This window comes from Carassius auratus, chromosome 9 (assembly GCF_003368295.1).
Source record: "Carassius auratus strain Wakin chromosome 9, ASM336829v1, whole genome shotgun sequence".
Classification (NCBI taxonomy): domain Eukaryota; kingdom Metazoa; phylum Chordata; class Actinopteri; order Cypriniformes; family Cyprinidae; genus Carassius; species Carassius auratus.
The window spans coordinates 22,347,473-22,369,115 of record NC_039251.1 but is presented as its reverse complement, the minus strand read 5'-3'; the positions used below and the strand labels follow the sequence as shown (position 1 = coordinate 22,369,115).

The 21,643-nt window shown below is 36.2% G+C and overlaps 1 protein-coding gene and 1 pseudogene across 1 annotated transcript in view; one reads left to right on the top strand and one right to left on the bottom strand.

The window, feature by feature from the left end:
* asic4a (acid-sensing (proton-gated) ion channel family member 4a) overlaps positions 1-21,643 on the top strand; it is an 82,600-nt gene that overhangs the window by 29,305 nt on the left and 31,652 nt on the right. The gene's annotated exons all lie outside the window — the stretch shown is intronic.
* Positions 320-438, bottom strand: LOC113109405 (uncharacterized; annotated as a pseudogene).

The window sequence follows — 21,643 nt, the reverse complement described above, 5'->3', positions numbered from 1 at the left end:
ATTTGTATTTTTTGCAGCCGATACTCCAGTCTTCAGTTTCACATAATTCTTTAGATTTTAGTATGATGATCATTAAAGCAGTGAAAGTTTTCTATCTCTCTCGCAGAATTATTTGATGAATAGAATGTTCAGAAGAACGGGATTTGTTGGAAACAGAAATATTTTTGTAACCCAATAAATGCTTTCTAACATGTTTAATCAATTGAATGAATTCTTGCTGAATAAGTGTATAATTTTTTTTATGAAATGGTTGACTGTTATTTTTTCCAGGCTTGATTATGTTTATGGTGTGCAATCTAATGTGTTAATGCTTCATAAAAAAAATGTTTAATATCGACTGCTTCATAAATTTGTATGTAATCCTTTCGCATGGGCCATGCGAATCTTCTCTGTAGCGCTCCAATGAGTTCCTGTTTTTATTAAGCCCCTCCTTTAGAAACATACATTGGGCTCAGATTGGTAGCTGGTCCAGTGTGTTGTGATTGGCTGAACCGCCAGTGCTCATCTTAACATCCCGCCCCTCACCTCAGTGGCATGTGCTCTAGTTCGGTTTTTATTGTCAAAAATTATGTTGTCAATATCGCTTATCAGTTTGAACCTGATTGAGACACAGAAAATATTAGTGATGATCGTGCAGAACCTATGCATGCACGGTTCTTAATGGTATGGTTTTTTTTTTTTGATGTTGTTTCATACTTTTAGATATGCTGTTATTTGTAAATGCTACTGCTTCTGTTAGCTTTTAATATATGTTTTTTTTTTTTTCCTGATTAAACATTTAATACAGCAGGGAAGCCACACGCGCATGTTTAATGCTTTCCATAGCTATGTGAACAATATCTGTCTGTCTGTATACATTTTTATTGGAGCTGATGAGATGATGATTGAGAGAGATGCAGAGCAGGGGACAGGATTAAGAACCACTGCTTTAGAAACTTGTCAATCCATTAGAATTGTTAGAAGACATTTACATTTATGCATTTAGCAGACTTTTATCCAAAGCAACTTACAGTGCATTCAGGCTAAAGTTTTTTTTTTATTATTATTATTATTTACCAGTGAGTGTGTTCTCTGGGAATCGAACCCACAACCTTTTGTGCTGCTAATGAGTGCTCTACCACTGAGCAACAGGCGCACAAGCATTGCGATTCATATATGAATAGATATTTTCTGTGTACCCCTTGATTTGGCAGCATGGCAACATCTCTTCTTCTTCTCTAAAGCAGCGCAACATGGCCCCGCCACTTTTGTTGCATGTTCCTGGGGGCAGGGTTTATCAGGGTTTGTGATGTCACAAACCCAGAAATTAACTTGTTGTAGTCCCTACGAGCTGTTTTTGTGGGTATTAAACTGGCATCATTTTAAAAGATGGTTGTATAGTTTGCATTAAACTTTCAGGGTCGTAACTTTGCATTTAATGTTTATGCTCAAACAGCAACATTACACACTAACTAACATTAAAAAAGTGAAATCGCAATCAAGCACCCCTATTAAAAAAAGGCTTTAATTACATTACATAATTAACTAAATTTAATACATAAAAATAAATACATAAATTCACACACATTCATAAATTGTACATCAAAAATAATTTAGATGATTTAACTTGCATATTTTATTTATCATTGACACTGATTAACAAATATTAATTTTAAATACATTTTTAAATACATTTTAATTCAAAAATACTCACTTTTAGCAGTCTCATAAAACCTCAGTTTATTTCATAATTTACTTCATCAAATGAAAAATGTTCTGATATCTCATCAGAGGATGTCCACATATGCATTTACAGACACCCCAGCTGTTGTCCATGATAAGTAGCCGGATGTGTTCTGTGGGGTGAGTGACGGAGCAATGCTCCTCCCTCCGGGGTGAGGAGAGGTCTACAGCAGCTGTATCTTTACGCCCTAATGCAAGATGTGTGTATAGAGACAGTACTCACTGTGACTCTGAGCATGGTGGAAGTGTAAATGACTTTCGTGTTGAGCCCCGAGGGAGCTCAAGTATGCCTGGGCTCCATGTAGCAGCATGAACCTAAAACACCACAGTTGCCCTCTTTATTTTAGCGTGTACACGTGAGCCATGACATCCTCTACAACACACACAGCAAGTGCCTCAAATTAGCCATCTGCTCCCTCCGATGACTAACTGGCCGAAAAGGAATCCATCGTGTTTAAAGGTGTAGAGCCTTAGTGAGTTAGTCTCTTTTGCCTTGTATTTTTAGTGTAGAGATGACAGGAAATGATGAGGAATGAAAGAGCGGGAACAGGATCAGGAAATGATCCGAGCCAGATGAGCTAACGACATGATGCAGCTTTGAACAATTAGTTTGAGTTATGCAAAAACTACAACTAAACTAAGATTAAGATAAAGCTTTCTAGTCAAGGCAAACTCTCATGCACTTTAAAGCCAATGAGCTGGTTTTGTGCATGAAAGCATCTAATTTCTAATCCTTATTGTTCGTTCATGCACATATGTAATTATTAAATTAAAGCTTACAAGGCTGATTAAACATTTAAGACTATGATATATTCATAAGTTGGAACCCTGTCAAGAAAATGAAATGAAAGTGAAATGTATGTAAGCTATTATTATAGGCCATTTCACTCCTCCTGAGGTACAGATGTATATTCAAGAAACATGCCATTACTTCATCATAACAGTCATAACATCTATCCATAGGATTCATTTCCATGATTTTTGTCTTTGTATTTGATTTGGTTGTATTTGATCTTTATTTTTTTATGTTTACTTTATCAAGATAGAAATTTTTTGACAAACTATTTTACATATAGTATGTGTATATATGTGTGTGTGTGTGTGTGTGTGTGTGTCCTGGACCTTAAGTCATTTGGGTATATTTTTATCATTAGCCAAAAAAAACATTGTGGGTAAAAATTTGCGATTTTTCTTGAATGCCAAAAATCACTAGGATGTTAAATAAAGATCAAGTTCCATTTATATATTTTGTAAATTTCATACCAGAAACATAACAAAACTTTATTTTATTGTATTATGCATTGCTAAGAACTTCATTTGGACAACTTTAAAGGCAATTTTCTCAGTTTTTTGATTTAAAAAAAACAAACAAAAGATTTTACACAAATTATGTTTGAATATTGAAGGGCTTATTAAAATAAGTTGTTATTTAAACACACACACATATTTGAGTAATTAGATTTTTTAATTAACCCTCATTTACTAAGATATAGATCTGGTGACAAGTTCATCATGTGACAAGTATTCCTGGTCTTCCCTATGTTCTAGAAAAAGTATGTTCTAGAAAAAAAAGAAGAAGATTTTCTGTAAACTTTGTGAAGCAAATGGCAAGACACTTTTCTGCGAGGCAGAGACGCTCCACCGGATGAGTAACATGAGCCTCTGTATTATAATGTTCATAAGTTACGAGCCAGTCAGATTTATGTTTTATATGGAATGATGTAGACTGCTGTAGATCATCCCACCTGACTTGAGGCTGCAGATTAGAAATGTCATTTTCAAAAGTCTAACTGTGTTTGTGAATATATGGCCTGTGATTGGGCCAGCGTGTGGACCGGTTACAGGGTGAGTGGAGGAGATCTGCGCCAGGGCCGAGTGGACGTGCTGAATATAAAGCATGGCTGTTTTGGCTGCCATTGACATGGTAATAAACCACCACCCCCACCTCTGTCAGCGGACGGGCATCTTTAAAAAGCGCCAGCGTGACTCTGCGTCCGCCGGCCCTCCATGGTGCCTGAGCCTTTGTCTCTTTACCCAAGATGATTTTGAAACATTGCATCACATCAGAGGAATATTTGCCCCTCTTTGGTGAGGCGTAACAAATGTCATGATGATGAAGGTGGAGATGATAATACTGCATAATCTCTGCCCTCCCATTCGCCTGGTATTGAACGAGAATGATACTTGATTAATGACCCACTTCCATGTAGAGACTCATCTGGATGAGGATTTTTCCACCGCGTACACGATCACGTTTAGGGATGCAGCTCTAGCAGTAGCAACTGTTCATTTCTGTTATCACCAAACATAGCAGAGGATTTAAAATGACAAGATGATATGAATTTGAAATGAAAAGATTTGGCAACGTGAGACTCACCTGAAACTCATTTGGCTGCTATGAAATCTTGTTAATGTGGCGACTTGGAAGCGTTAAGACCCTGACTCCTTCGCGAAACCAATAAATACGTTAGACGCACGCTTTCTCCTCAATCTGTTCAGCTCTGTGCTGATTTTGAACACCTGTTCCTTATGGATCTAATTTTGTCGTGACTCTAATGCAGCTGGGACGATGTAATCTTAATGGATCTGAGGGTACCACGCACACACACACTACCTAGGCTGATTTTGAGATGGCACTCTTTTGATTTTCAGCCCCAAAGAGAGACTTCCAAAGGTCAACTAAAAGTAGAAGATAAAATTGTCCATTTGATTTATCTCGGAGAACTGTTTTGTTGCCAGATTTCTAAAGTAATGCATAAGTGAGGACTCATAACTCACAACACATAGAGATCATCTAAAGGACTTCTGTGAAGCTCTAATAGCCAGGTGCCATATGGCTTTGTGAGTTTAGCTAATTGGACAGCGCAGTTCTGGTGTGGCTCAGCAGATCATTACTAACTTGTAAACTTGGGAGGAAAGTTCCTGTGTCACAAAGCAGAAGAAATAATAATGTAATACATTGACCTTTTCCACGGCCCCTTTTAAAGGCAAGGCTGTGCTGACAAGCTCTAATTAACATTTGCTTCCACTGGCTGGTGTGTTCGGCCAAGGGATCTGTGAACAGTGAGAGAGCCATTGAAATGCCTTGAGAGTACAACCGCAAACGGCATCGCTGGGTCCCCAACACCCTTTATAACAGTGAACAGCTGCTTCATCAGTACATATAAATAGTCTCTCTTTCTTAATTTAAACTAAAGAAGATTCTTTCTTGTCTTCTACAGTTAGTATTTCCATTTTCAATCACACTCACATATAGGATATCGCAAAAATTTCAACATCTTAGTGATCTTTAGAGAGGCTTTAGCTTTTTTTCCTCAACACCAATCCAACACCAAAATGGCAAAGTAAACTGCATTATATAAAGAGATTCTTTTCATATCAAATATCAGTCACAAACGCCTACAATCTACAATGAAATGAACATTATCTGACATTAGTTTGTTCATATTGTGAAAGTTGGTGAGTAAGCACGTAAGGAAAAGACATTAGGACATAAACGTAGTATAAAATTAATCCATTAATTCTTGTATAATCTACGAAATGTACTCCATGCCATCATTCAATCTCAAATCAAATTTAAACATTGAATAACAATCGCATCCATGGGCCTCGTCAAATATGGTAACAAAGACATTAAACATCAACTAACATTTAATATTATAGGTTCTTTCATTTAACATGACCAAATAAAAATTCGGTCATGATTTACCTGCCCTCGGTTCATCCCAATTGATCTTAGTTCATCTTGCAACACAAATGAAGATACTTTTAATTTTCTCTATATGTTTTTTTCCATCCATTGAAAATCCACAAAAACATATATATTTATTGGGATTGGTCCACAAGCCAGGAAACCAAACTCGAGATGCTCAAAGCACAACGACACTAAATTTTGGCATGCAGCCTATGAGGCTATTGGCGCTGACACAAACCAACATTTTTAAGACATAATTAAAGTGTAATCTTCTGAAAAGATGTGATTGCTGTATATCATAAACTGATCAAATGTCACACACACAAAAAGCACATCAAATATGCTAATATGCTAAATATGCATGAGAACTAACAAGGTTTTTTCACTATTTATGTGAATTAAACCACTCAATTAATATGGATAGCTTTCACAGTGTCTTTTTGTAAAAAAAAAAGAAACATTATATATATATATATATATATATATATATATATATATATATATATATATAGATATATATATATAGATATATATATATACAAATTTGGTTTCATTAACTTTCAGTCAGTGGATTGACAAAATATCTTTATATGTATTCCAAATATGAACAAAAGTCATATGGGTTTTGGAATGAAATGATGACAAATTGTTATTTTGTGAATGAATCATTTTAAGATCGCAAACACCAAAATGGCTTTTATCCATCACTGTAGACAATTGACTGCATCTCCATTATGTAACAAAGCACTTATATAGAGTGTAATACATTTTAAAAATATTCTCCTCAGGAGAGCATTTCTTTTATATGAAAGCATGTTTTAAATCTATATTTTATCTTGCAATTGTCAAGGGAACATATAATCAGACACTTCTCTGCTTCTGTACACTCTCTTATCCTTCTGTCTGCTGTTTATGTTTGTAAAATCAATAATAATTTATCAGCTGCAGCAGGGGCGCTCGTTCCTTCACATCATCAACTCATAGTCTTTACCTTTCACAAAATTATTCCCAAAACATATCATAACATGAACCAGCTGACTCTGAGAGAAAGCTTGCTTTCCATCCAGCCTCGAAATGATCATAGAGTGCTGGGTTAGCCAGTGTTGTGTCAGGATTGGTTGCTTTCTGCTGACAAGAGCAAGGTGCTGTTAATGCCGTTGCTTTTTTTAGACAAGAGCGTGACGGGGTTTGCCTTGATCTCCACATCCTCAGGGCATCATCAGTGTCACCTGAGTGGTCATAGCAGGTGCATAGGTAAACTTAAACTGTCCACAGGGAATTTCACATTCTTATGATAGGTGCTTTGTTGATAGGTGTGTAATTTATCAGAAAGAACATTTTATGACTTCAGTTATTAGCATCTGCATAGTTCTGCAGGTGTGTCAATTACTTAGTGTTTGCATTACATGACTGTAATTTTCAATGCTTTACATAAGAAGGTCATATACACACTGAGAGAGATTAACACTGAATGTATAAATGTAGCTTAAGCCCTGTGCTCACTGATCTGAGTTTATTGGCTTATTTTGCAGAGGAATATTGCTTGGTGGCGGTCATACATGCATGTTGAGTCACTCATATTACCCCCCTCTAGACCCATTATGTCTCATAAAGTCAGATGAGTGAATAATTGTTGCTTCTTTAACCCAGGTGTAATTTGATAAAATAGTTTATGTACTAATAAATTTGGTACTATTTTAATAAGTATTGTAATGGTAAATTTCTATCATATCATCACCCCCCAGGTTTTTAAAGGGTTTGTTGTAAATTGAGAATTCTGTCATCATTTACTCATGTCATTCCAAATCCAAAAATTACATCGTAAAAGTAATCCATATGAATTAAGTAGTTTAATCCAAGTCTTCTGACGACACATTATCACTTCATATAATGTAATTTAGGCTTTTACATATAAACACTGATCAAATCACATACATAAAACACATCAAATATGGTCAATAGAAGCTCAAACATACTATGCATGTTTGCTCTCATGTCATGTTTGTTATGCATGTGAAGTTGTATTACGCATTTTTGTGATTTTTAATATGTGAACATTTTGGTTGAATGTGCTTTTCCATGGATGGATAAAAGTGATGAGAGAATCTAAAAAAAAATCTTCATTTGTGGTCCAAAGATGGACAGTTGTTTTATGGGTTTGAGTAAATGATGACAGTCTCACACATTCTTTAATGTTTTCAGTCTCAATGTAATTAGCAACTGCATCTTAATTAAATCTATATTATGTTAATTTAATCTGGATTAATTTTGTGTGTGGTATCAACATTTAAATTTTGTTTCAAAATTAGTATGAAAGTATAAGTGTCACCAGTGTATCTTATAGTACTACATCTGTTCGCTCTATTCATCAAAAGTGTGGTACACTTCTAAGGAGAGGAGTCAATCAATGACTGTTTTGTACAAGAGGCCCATCAGAGAGGTCAGAGAGCTGGGTACTGATGCTATGTAAGAGGCAGACATGAGAGAGAGTGAGGCAGAGGGCAGAGAACCATTGTGTCAAATTATGTTAGGGCTGTAACTGTCCACTATGTGATAAACAGAGGTCTTATCAAGATAGAAGCCGTTACATTAATGTAACAACCCTGTCTGCAAAGGTCAACTGCAGTATCAAGCCAGTCGTACTGTAATAACATTTTCTGAAAGTTTTTGTTCAGTTCAATACAGTGAACCATGAATGGATTACAGAGTACATTAGTTCAGGTACAATTGGTTTTGTGTCAGTTATAAGCAACTGTGGTGATGGTTTATTACAACAATGTAACATCTTGCATTCAGGACCTCGTGTCTTGCGCTGTTTTTGTCTGAATTTAATCAAGTGTATTTTGTTTCAGAGCTTAAACCAGATGTTGTCATTAGATGAAATGTTGAAACATTTTCAACCACAAAATAGTTTTGAATAGATCTAATTTTGTTTTCATTTTGGAATATTACTACAATTTTCTATTTTATTTTATTTCATTTTTCAGCAGCCATTACTCTAGTCGTCAGGGTCACATTATTTTATTTAAATTGACCAGTTAGATTTTTATTTTTTTATTTTAATATGCGGATTTGGTGCTCAAAATAAATTGTTTTTATTATTATCAATGATGAAAACAGTAGCACTGCTTAATATATATATATATATATATATATATATATATATATATATATATATATATATATATATTGTTCTTTGATGAAAAGAAAGTTCAGAACAACATTTATTAACATTATAAGTGTCATTATAAGTATCACTTTTGCTCAGTGCATCTTTGTGGAATAAATGTAGGCCTAATATATATATATATTGCCTATTATATTATATGTATCAATATATGATTGTATCAGCACAGCCCTGATTCAGTTTTTTGAAAATTTACTTGACATTTACTTCACTCGACAAAAAAAGGGCCAACTGTAAGAAGCTACAGTATGTACAGTATCAACAATGAAAATGAGCAACTTCAGTACAGAAGGACCAGACAATGAGATTAACCATATTAACATTTGTGAGTTACCATGGAGACCGCATCATGACCATGTTTCCTATGTTCATCGTCCATGGCCACATTTGACCATGACTCATTAATAAGCAGCTCTGATGACTCTCTTGGAGATTAGCAGCCAGCTGGCCAATTACGGTAAAGCTTTCAATCTGACAATTACACTAATGGTGTGGGCAGCTTTGTCTGTCTGCTAGCGGCAGCGGCACAACGTCTCCCCACTAAGGGTCTGATGGATCCAGGGTGTGATCTGGGGCCTATTTTCACACTCTCTTATCATCAAGGGACTGATTTTGGCTTTGTCCAGTGGCAGAGCCCCCTCCCTCCATTAGCTCGGAGACTTACATTGAGGCGCTCGTGCACTGACTGACCTTCTCTTACTTCCTGTGATGTGATACAATGTGACATCCAAGTATGTCCCCTGGACAGAGCCTCCGCTCTGAGTGCTGTTGGGTCTTCTTCTATGTCGAGCACTCGTCAAGAGATTGACCCTGCACTCCACATGTCTTATGGTGCCCACTCCATCTCGACAGCTTCGGGAGGTTGAAGGGCAATGTTTCATTGACAGGAAAAGATATTAGAACACCAAGAAGGTTGAACTTCCTTCACACCAAGGCGTCTGATTTTCTTGAGGTGGTATGTGTGATATTTTTGATATCAGATGGTGTGTAACGGTTAAATTAAACACATTTTACACTCTCTCGCTAGGGCTGTGTACAGTTGCGGCATAACTGAGTGCAACAGAGTGTGTTAGGAGTGAATGTTAAAATTTCCCTGGCCCAACTCTGGCCAAGAGACATGAGTCACCCTATTGGAAATCAATGAAACCACTGGCATTTAAAATGAGGCTTGATGAAATGTGTGAAGTGGCCAAGAAAAAGGAAATGAATTGATCCAGGAAAGTAAGCATATTGACAGCTGAAAGTCAAAAGATGTGCTTCTTGTGTGGCTGTCTGCACGGCTTCAGCAACCCAGAGCTTCTGACTGTCTGCCTTGGGAGCCCTGCTGATCCTAAACAGGTCTCCCTAACAGATACTAATGGCAAATGAGTCAGTACAATGCTTCTTCATCCTGTTAGACAACCACTCTTGCTATTAGGGGTGTAACTATGCATTGATTATAGAATTAAATAATCGGTTAAGAAGACTATAACAATACCCAATAATATGTTACAGGAGTTGTCTCATATTACACAAGCATTGGTCATAGAAGATTGAAGAAATAATTGCATTTAAAGGAAATAAAGAAAATTCATGCTGCTGAGTTCAGATTTAATTTTAATTTAAATTTAAAAAGAATTATAAAAATCTCCCCAGCCAACACTATTATTTTATTATTAGTCAACTATTATGTCTTTTTTCTGTGCAATTAGTTCCATTTGTCTTTATTTTTGCAAAAAAAAAAAAAAACATGATTCATTCCAAAGTAATTTAATTTATTCAGTTGAAATTTTGACCCTGTTTAAGATTTCACAATGTTTTGCATTCAGAAGGTAAAGAATCGAAATTGCAATTGAATAGTCATATGTTATTTACATAACTACTTACTATTATAAGGAAAACAGCTTAACTTGTTGTAGTTCTAAATGTATGAGGGCAACTATTACCAGTGCTTAATGAAACATAGTCCATCACAGACATATAAGCAGAAGTCTTGAGACAGTTGCATTGCATGATGGGTAGTGATCAGTGAGAGACAGTTATCCACAGAGCCCTCAGTAGGGGGTGCTGACCTTACACCATGAGGGTGTGTGATCAGTTTGAGTCTCTTTATCTGAAACCCTTTGAGATGCAGGAAGTGTTCTCTGTCACAGGAGGAGACGGGAACAAGTGCCCGGCTGGCAGTATATGTTCACCGCCAACATAAATCTCAACTCGCCGTTTAAGCACTAATGATTCTCATTTTAGCATCTGTTTTAGTTCGAGACCATCTATTGTTTGTCACGTTCTCCAAAACTCCGGCAACTTCTGTCAAAAACTATTTCAAATGTAGATGTTACCCAATGTTAAGCTAATGGCTCTTTAGTGCCTTTCATTTCAAACAAGAAATGGTGCTGTTTCAGATTGGCATTCATTTAGCAAAGTGTTTGAAGCTGCAAAGAGTTGGTCTTGGAGGTTCACAGCCGTCTCTCAGATTGGCAAGATGACAGCTGCTTGGGCTATTTTCAGCTGCTCGTTTTAAATAGATGATCTCTACAAGTGTTTGAGACTTAATGGCCATTAAAAGCTTATGATCACTTAATATGTCAGCCATTAGCCTTTGTGGGTGCGTTAACCGCTATAAATTGCCAGGGACTCTTGAAGAATACAAAATAATTGTATTATTGGCATGAAGTTTGAAACACCAGCTGGGGAAACTCGTTGAAAACAGCATGTAAATAACACATGTGGTGCGGATTGTCAATCATGCGCACAATAGTAGTTACATAAATGTTTAATTATTTTTGTAGAATAATAGTGTCCCTACTGAGTAAATGAAAATAAATGCTATATGGTGGTATTTTATAGCTTGAGGTCAGAGTTCCCTTATGGCTTAGGTGACCGTTTTATTTTTTTTCTGTTGTTGCGAAAATTGATTCAGGGAACATTTCCCATTTGGATTTAACACTGTGCCATTTAAGCTTAACTGGGAACAATCTTCTCAACCCATTTAAATTGAGCTACTGAACATAGCCAGTAATTCATTATCAACATTCATTAGCATCCAACCAAATCCAAACGTGATTTGCCCGCTGTTTGCATTTTCACAAAGCAGGTGGTTAGCTTGGAATGCCTCAATATTTTCATCAATGTTTCTTCGTTTCATTTGCTGGGTTTCCATATGCGAATCTTGATTTTGTGCTGAGGAAATCCTGAATGGAAATGCTTTCTATGTTGATAAACACTCAAAATGTACAATACATTTTCTGCACTAAGCTGAGGTGGATTTTCTGGATTCGTCACAACTGATGGAAACATGCAGTGTTTGACATGTTCATGTTTTAATGGGAATCCAGCAAATAAGAGATATCCCTCTTTACATAAATTGTTTAGCCTTAGCACTTCACTATATTCTCAGAACATTGTCCGTTCCTGGTTAGAAGTCTTTGAAGGCATTAAACTATGAGTTTAAGTATAAGGTCAAGTGGAAGGCACAGGCAAAGAATGTTTCGAAAATCATTTGTTCATTGTCCTTGGTAATGAGAAGATGGTGCAAGCCTTTTTAAAAGAAAGCTGATGTGACATTTCTTCCTTTGGGCCTTTGCTCATCCACTAATCAGAGTTGTAAGGTTAATGTCAGACTGGAACGCTCGCTTTATATGAAAACAAATGAACAGGTACACAGCGAATCCAGTCTCATTTTTCCACCCACTGAGTTTTTTTTTTTTTTTTAACACAAACTTTGTTTTTACCTCACAGGGGAGATGGATATATCCTCCCGCTCCTCTCCCAGACTAAAAGCCAAAGAAATTTTTTTTTCAACACCATATGTTGGCATTACCATTAACACTTTGAGCAGGAGGCTTCATTAGAGGCCACAAAGCACCTTTAAATAGATGAGCTGAAAGTGACATTCTGGAAGCTTTGAATTGACAAGCTGTACATTTCAGTCATTGCTTATTATCCAGTGGCAGCTGCTTATTTCTCCACTCTGATTTCTGGAGCCCATGTGTGAGCTGATGGCGAGTTTTAGGCCTCCAGAGATACTCCCTCATCATTCCTACTGAAAAACAAACAGCCCGAGGGAAAAACACCATGCTTTTAGCCCGCAGGGCAGCCGATAGCATCAGCGGTGAGGTTGTTCGTGCTGGGGTCTGGGGCCTGGCTGAGGCGGAGGGACTATCATAAGGGTTGGCAGTCAGCCCTCCCCTGCCCCTCCACTGAGTGATCTCGGCCAGTCAGCCTCGCTGAGCAGAAAGTGTGTGTCGGCACCAGAAAGAGCGAGATAAGAGCTTCCCATACCCTTACAGATTAAACAGGGGGATTAAACTCCCCTTCCTCCACCAGTCCTTATCTGCCCCCCACCTCTCCGTCTGCACCAAAATTTGCCACCATAAATTAAAAAAAGACATGATGGACATAATGATGATTTTTAACAAAGGAGGACTTGATGATTTCAGAGGGAAAACAACTTGCTATTACTGTACGTGAATTATATACAGAACCCCTTTTTTGTAAGCATTTGCAACCACTATAAAAACAAATTCATATGAATAGATTTCACTCTGAAATTTCTAGTAAATTTCACAATCAATAACAAAGAAATGGCATGTAACACTGAATTGAATGTGAAATTTAGAATTAGAAGAACTGAAATAGCATTCTCCTGTAAAACATCCAATTATCAAATCCAATTATATTTATTTACGACTTTAAAAAAAAACTAAATTGAGTTAATTGAGTTAGCAACAACAATCAGCAAAGTTTCTATAACATTTTTACTCTTTAATAATATTGATCTCAACAAAAAATAAATAAATAAACCTTTTAAAGTTGTAAATAAAACTAATTTTACTGGAGTATATTTTAGAGGAAAAGTAATACTATTTTAGGTTTTCCAATTCAAAATTAGTTTTTTTTTTTTTATTCTGTTGCTTGCTTTTTATTGTTCATGAATTTTACTAGCATTTTCAAAATTGTATGTTTAATTCAATGTGTTTTGTGAAATTCACTAGAATTTTTAAGATCAAAAGTTAATTATCTGTTAATACTAGATAATGCACTGTGAACTAATATTTATATTTTTATTAACTAACATTAACAAAGGTTAATAAATGCTGTACAGATATATTTCTCTTTGTTAGTTCATGTTCATGTTAGTTATGTTTACAAATGAGACCCTATTGTAAAGTGTTCTCCATACCAGTATAATTAATTCTAATAGTGATAAGAAATGCAAAGTGTTAATAAAAGCAGCTCAACAAATAGTATATAAACATACTAAGAAAAAATTATCTTGTTTTAAACTTCCAGAAAGGAAAACGGACATAAGCACTGGACATTGGATTGATGACAATTTTACTGAATTACAACATTGATATCTATTTTTGTTACATATTCACAGAATGCAATAACTTTGAGGATTCCGACACACATTTGAGTTATTCATGTTCACAGTAATGAAGGTGCTGGCAGCTCCAGTAAATTGAGAATGTTATAACACTGTCCTCAGCTGTAGCACCCTGAAGCCACTCGACTGAAATGATTTGTAGATATTTATTTATTTTACAGCCTCAAGGCTCTCCGCCATAACCTTAACCAAAGAGTCTGACTGCCCTTTTTTTAAAAAAAAAAATACTCTCATCTCTGCTATGCAAAATGTTATCTGAAGTGAATTCACTGAAATGAAGTTATTGTTATTTACATAGTTCTGTTTTTGTAGCTTGAGGTGGTTTGTGCTGCATCATAAAGTGTGGCAGCAGTGTGTGCCAGACTACTGCGACATACTGTGTTTGGTGTGACTACATGGAAAAAAATTTTTTTTTTAAAAATGAAAAAATGTGTAGTTTAATTCATTTAAGTAATCTAAATAAATGTTTTCAGTTAACTTAGATATTCAAACTTAGAAAGTCATACAGGTTTGGAATGACATGAGTGTGAGCAAATGGTGATTTGTTCATGTATAATTTTCATGCATTTTCTGAAAAACTAAAAATGCATTCTGGGTCAAAATAAGCAGTACAACATGAGGGTTAAAAATATATTTATGTAATGCAATTTATGTTCCACAAAAATGCCCCACACTGACCTCAAAAGTTTGTACATGAAACACTACAAGGGTCACAATGAACTAATGGAAAATCTTAATTAGCAACAAGCTCGTTCGGAATTCACAAGACAATAATTTACTAAGGGTTATAACTAAACAGCAGTGTACATAAAACTGACAAATGGTTTAACGATGCAGTTGTTTTTATTATTCAGTCCCACTGCATGCTAGTAAGACTGATGTTCTGAAATAGACCGAAATAGAACGACTATATTTTTGGTATGTTTTATATATATATATATATATATATATATATATATATATATATACTGTATATACATAGAGAGAGAGAGAGGGAGAGAGAGAGAGAGATCCCTCAATCAAGGAAATAATGCTGAAAGCAAACATGAAAACAAATATATTTCTTTTTATTGCATACTACCTGAAAGCCTTAAACTTTGGCCCTAAAATAAGTATATTTTAATAGAAAAGCTGCACTACTTTCTTTAAAAATATACAGTTTATGTATTTAAAACATACAAAAACTACAATAATCAAGTACATCTTTAGTATTGGGAATACCATCAAAATATGAAGTGAAATAGCAGTGATAACACGGCAATAATTTCAATAGGTTTTTCCCGTTTTCCTCAGCAGGTTCCTTTACTTTCATCAGTCAATACTCCGTGACTCACATAGCTTCACGATACTTGTAGTTTCTAAATGCTTCTAATGAGGATATTACTTGGACATTTTTAGAGCAGCTTGTGGGCTATTTAAGCAATTTATCAGACAGCTTAATTCTACAAAATGATGCTGTAATGTTAATATGCAATTAGTTTCAAAACGGCAATCAAAGCAACAGAAGATCAGAACACAGCTGCGTATAGGTTCCCATTTTAGCATGTTTTGGTGAAATAAACTCTCAAGTAATATTCTTTCCAACATCATTTATAAAAAAACTTCTGCTGCTTCGAATCAGGACAATTTGTGCTGCGCTAATACACCGCACTTCACCGTCCAAACGTCAGCTATTAGCATAGGCACACTCTCTTGCAGCCACCTGCGATAAGAGGGCTAGTGACCAAGCCAACTATGACATTCCATTGATCCAGAAAATTGCTGCGGAGCCAGCCTTGAAATTAGTTTAAATTGCTGAATCAAAAAATGTTATCCCTGATTTTGGCAAGGCCAGCGTAAACCCCTCTTCCTTAATCCCTGGCTGATGTGAAAAGTTGTCAGGGATCGTGTTTTCTGCCACCCAGCTGATGGGGGAATTTGGATTGCCTGTGACAGAGAGACACACAAGCAGGCAAGCCAGATTTGACGTAGAATTGCACTTAGGGCTCGCCGGGGTCGTGACTTGCTTGCAAATTTGTGGGCTCCGAGTAGTTTTGAATGCGGTCCGCAGAGGATTCATGCTTTTCGATTCAATTATATGCCATCTCTCTCCTCAGATCTGCTGTTAGTCCTGTGTTGAGTCACACATGTGGCCCCGGTGCACTCGTGATGTTCGGCTGGAGAAATAATTCAATGTCACTTATGCTCTTTTATTTTTCCGCCCATTTTTGGTCTCCTGAAATAGAAGGGAAATGGAGGTGCTGGTAAGCTGGGTTTCCTGGGCTGAAAACAGGGCTAATGTGGCATAAGTGCTCCTAAGAGGATTACTGATGCAAACTGAGTGGGGTGTAATGCCCAACTCAAGCCACATCCATCTAGGAAAAACCTACCTTTTCATCATCCCATGTCCATTACCGAGCACACTCAGAGAAATGAAATTTTTAGACACATTTTGCCTTTTTTGTCCTCAACAATATCCCGAGCCGCTCGCCTCATGTTTTCCTTGAGAAATGCTCAGCATTACAGTTTCAAAGAGTGTGTAAAATCTCAGCTGTTGAGAAGTTGAACCCCAATAACCCTTTTTTACCTTGTCCATTACAAACTCAGCATTGAGAAATTATCCTTGTTCATGATTTCCATTAGTTAACTCTATTTTGCATTAATGCTGTTTTTTAACCAACAATGTAAGCTATGTTTCAGTGCCCATGCACACATATTCTTAACAAAAGCTATGTTATGTTATGTTATGTTATGTTATGTTATGTTATGTTATGTTATGTTATGGCAATTTTAAAATGACATATAGTTTGTATATATTAACTGTTGTACAGTAAATACAGATAGAGATGTTAGTTCTTCTGTGGCAGGAATTAAAGACAGATGCTTTGTTTATTTCCATCCTCCTCCAGGTTGTCATGTATTCAGGTACAGTGCAGTATTTTCCCTTCCAGTGAATCATTTTAGATATTCACAACTGGAAAAATGTCAGCGTTAAGTATAACAGATGGCTTTCATCTGCCAGTCTGATATACTGTAAGATTGGTGCAATTGTTACCTTAAGAATCTAATTCCACTTGACTTAATCTAAAAATTAATTTTTGTGTGTGTGACTTATGTTATCAGGTCGATTCAATCATATTAAATTATATCTCAGACTTTAATATATATATATATATATATATATATATATATATATATATATATATTACATTGTAATATTTTTTCCCCCTTACTACCTATTTTTATTTGTTTTTATGTTGTTTTCATAAATGTCAGTGTACTCTCATTACAAAACTTGTCTTGTTTCGCTCCAGATCCTCTGGCTGATCTTATAGAGGCTAAGGCTTTAAATCTATCACTTAATCCCTCTTTACAGCTGATGGGAGTGAGACGTCCACTCTATTGCCACTCAGCACACGGCGGTAAGGAGCAAACTGCAGGATAAAAGAATGCCCCACTGGATATTTAAGGATTAGTATGTCCTATAAGAACATATTGATTAGTGTCAACGCTAACAGCATGCAGTGTATTACGCATGGATTAAGACATTATCTGCCAATGATTAAACACACAAGCAGGTACTTCAAGGTTTATTATTTGTTTAAGATTCGTGATTTAACCAAGGCTTGGGATGTATAAAACCTTCATAACATCAAAATCGAGCAGTCTATGGGTTGTGTGGATGACTAGTTGACTAATCGGTACTTAGAACCAGGTTTACCCAGGTCAGAAGCTTTTCTAAAAACATTATATATTCTTCTTGTGTTCAGAAATGGCTGAAAGGAACACAGCAGAATATACAATGGCACAATGGAAAAACATTATGAAATAATTATTCAATGCATATTCAAATTATTTGATATTTACAATCCCTTTTTCATTCACTTCCAGTTTGCATATTTTTCCATAGCCATAAATGAACGTCCCATTGCTCAAGTCAAATTTTATCCAAGTTCTTCTTAAGTAAAATATTTTTGTTGTTGTTGTGTTGTTGGTAAGATATCTTCCATATTTTGGAATATAAGATCATCTGCTTTTTTTCTGCAAGATATTGCTTTAATCCGATGATCTCCTCAAAAAGATACATACTGAGTGGGTGAATTGTATGAAATCTTCTTCTTTATATGCTGTTTGTCAATAGAAAAGAAAGCCTCCATCAGAACACAAGCTGCATGAAAAGCAAAGATTTGGAGCGGCTAAGCTTTCCTCTGTGAATTGCATGAATTTCAGCTTGTATACATATCATTCACACACCTCAGACCTCAATCCCCACATGAATTCTTCAATCAGCTCTATGTATGGAACACTGTTTGCATTTGACACAAGTCTTGTGATCGATTTAGTATGATATTTGCTTTTGCGCATTAATAAAAAATGCACCAGGCCGGGGCCTTCATAATTGACCGTTCTGTTCTACAGCAGCAACGTAAAGCCCAGAGGAGTCAAACGCTCTTCATGAAATACATGCATCAAACAAAGAGCTCTAGCTCAGAGTAAAACAATAATTCTCCTGAAGGGCCAATATTGCGTTCTGCATGGTGTTCTATCTAACCAGATGTTCTAGTGAAGATGGATTTCAAATCTAAGCAGCATAACACCATAAATGACCCTCTTCCCATGAGCATTAGTTCATTTTCTCCACACAGTAGAGCACATTTTAGATTCAGTCATTGTACAGGTTGAACAAGATTAGTTACGGGATTTTTATCTTTATTTACACTTCATTTGCATTGAGAAGATCACATCACTTCAGCTGTTACTTGAATTAAATCAGTCTGATTTATCAGAAAAGCCAGGGTAACATTTTATCTATCTATTTATTTTATTTTTTCTTAAAAGAACAGAATATTTTTTTAATTTACCAAATAATTAAAAATGTAATTAATATAATAAAAGCAAGAACATTGTTGTATTTGTCAGTGTCATATAGCTTTTATACATTTCAAACCAAAATGTTGAAAATTACTTTTTTGCTCCATTAATAAAAATGGATATTGTGTTTGCACTATATTTGCACAGTGAATGATTGCACGTCCTGATTTTGCTGAGTTAGATGTGTTCCTAGGTCAACATATTTTGTTGACCCTGGAACAACATTTTACTCTAAAAATATATTCTTGACCATATCCCTACACCTAAACCTAACCCTAACCATGAGTAGTGCCTAAAATCAGAGGAAATGATAGATGAATCACACTGATGTACAAGCACCAAACAGTGATTTTAAGCGTAAACTTCACAAAATCTATAAAGTGGTTCTTCAAATCTGATTGGTTGATCACAATGTTGTTCCAGGGACAGCAAAGATGTCGTCCCAGGAACATGTCTCACTTGGTTAAATCAGGTTCTGCGTGAATGATTCACATGACTCACTTTTAAAGACTTTCGTTCAGTTTACTGAATGATTAAAATGACTCATTCATAAAGATTGAATCTGTGTTTTTGAATGAATCTGTAAGTGAATGTAAATTAATCAAATGACTTAATAAAAAATAAATTTGCTAATCGCCACCTACTGGCTAACAAGTGTATCTTGCTGAAGAATACAGAATAATTTCTCTTCTGTATCTCTTTAATTAAGTCAATGGGTGTATAAAGATTTGTTGGACAAGGAAGCACAGGACGTGACATTGCATGACAGCAGATAGCAGTTAGCAGAAAAGGTAACTGACACTGGTAAATCCCTCTAGTTAAATGGCAGAACTAGGAAAGCGCAGAAGCACTAATCACAAGCACTCAGCACCAGATCAATAGTGACATGGGTCTACAGCACCACAAAAGACCCCAGACTGTGCAAGAAAGCCCCTGAGACCATCCACCACCATCCAACAGGAAGTTTGATGCAGGTGGGAACAACATATACAGTGAATGGCACAAACAAGTCACTGGCATACATCAGTGCTGAGTCCAAAATGACAAGCCTGAGATCCGGTGGGATTTTAACATCCAGTCACAAGCAAGCACAGGCAAACCAGACCAACATAGTGATCATGAACAGGAACAGGACATGGATGATAGATGTTACTGTCCCAAATGACAGTAACATTGAGTAGATATACAAGAAACTGGAGAAACCAGGAACTGACTGAAGAGTTAGTAAGAGTTTGTCAAGGTAGATTCAATCGTGACTTTGAAACCCCAGCTGGAGGAATGTTTTCTGTGCATTCCATGCAGAGCTTTAACAGTTTGCTCTGCTCGCGTACAAGAGCACCCAGGCTTTCTCCGGTGGAGTCTATTCCCTCAGCACCACATCTCAGTCAGGCTCTGACTGCAAAGCTTTTCAAAGAACCCATTGTGCTTGAGGTGCAAAGCCTCGCTGCATAGTTTGTGCATTCGGAACTGGTTTTGCCAAACCCTCACTGCATTTTCCCACATGAAGGCTATATTTACTCTGACCACGTAAGGGTTTGTCCGGTGTACAGTGGAGGTGATTCCATACATGCATTAGCATATTTGCACACTGTGCATGTTTTAGAAGGCAGAACAGATTGATTTTTTACTCTGTGGCCCAACACAACCGGGCCCTTTTAGATCAGAGTTGGGACACGGTTTGTATTGTACCGGAGAGTTTTTTATGGTCAGTTTTCATGAAAAGTGCAATCCGGCAGTAAAATACTGAGATGGCTCTCAAGTGACGTTGGACTGAAAAAGACCTTACCTTTTGCTTACACACTGTGGGCTTGTCCCTCCCATTGTTAAATACTTGCTATGCCATGGTCTCATGGGAAATTAAGCTGTATTGTTGCGAACTGTTTCCCTCTGACTGGAGGACTCTCTGGAGAGGACACTTTTTAATTTTTTTCATTGTTAGATTTTTTTTTTTTTAATAAAGGAGACCTTGAATTACTGTATGACAGACTGGGTTTTAATTAAACTGGGATATTGAAAGGGTCAAGGTTGAGTTTGTTGATCTGTTTATGGAGTATTGCGCACTCAGAGCTAATGTGTGAGGTTAAAGGTCAATGAGAAATGAGCAGCACACTAAAACAGATACACTGTACATTCTGTGTGGGCTGGGAAGGAAATTTTCCTCACTAACTGCAGATCACAATATGTTACATTCAGTGTGATTTGCCAACATATAAAATGCTTTAATGAATCAACTTTATCAATGGGTAATGCATGTGATTAGGATGATGTTTCACATGTTCTGGAGTGGTAATGAGATTCATGGCCAAAATTCAGTTCACGTTAGCCTTCACAGTGTCGACAAAGGAGCCAGAAAGGTTTAGGCTGTCCAATATCTTTGATCCAATTTGCTACATGCGTTCTTTGATATCCTACAGAGAACTTCAAGACATATAAAAGAGGAAAGAAACTGGCGCATGCTTGTCCCACCTATTTTGTAAATTAATTTTCTGTCTGGAGATTTCCCTGGAAGGGTCAAACTTCATTAAAATTTTGAGCAAGACTGATGCAACTCTTTGTGGTTTGTACAGTGAAAGGTGTAAGTTTTAGGTTATTGTTCAGACAGACCATAATTGATTTATGACAATATGATTTTAAAAGAAAGAAAGATTTTTTATAAATTTTTTACTGTGAGCATAAAATTTAATAAAATATTTCTCATATTTCATGCGATTCAGAAACCTCTGTTGTTGTTTAGAATCAGAAACACTTTGTTAACAACATTTTGTTTGCTGATATAAAAAAAAATTCACAAAAGTTTAGAAGGAAAGCACATCCTTAAATG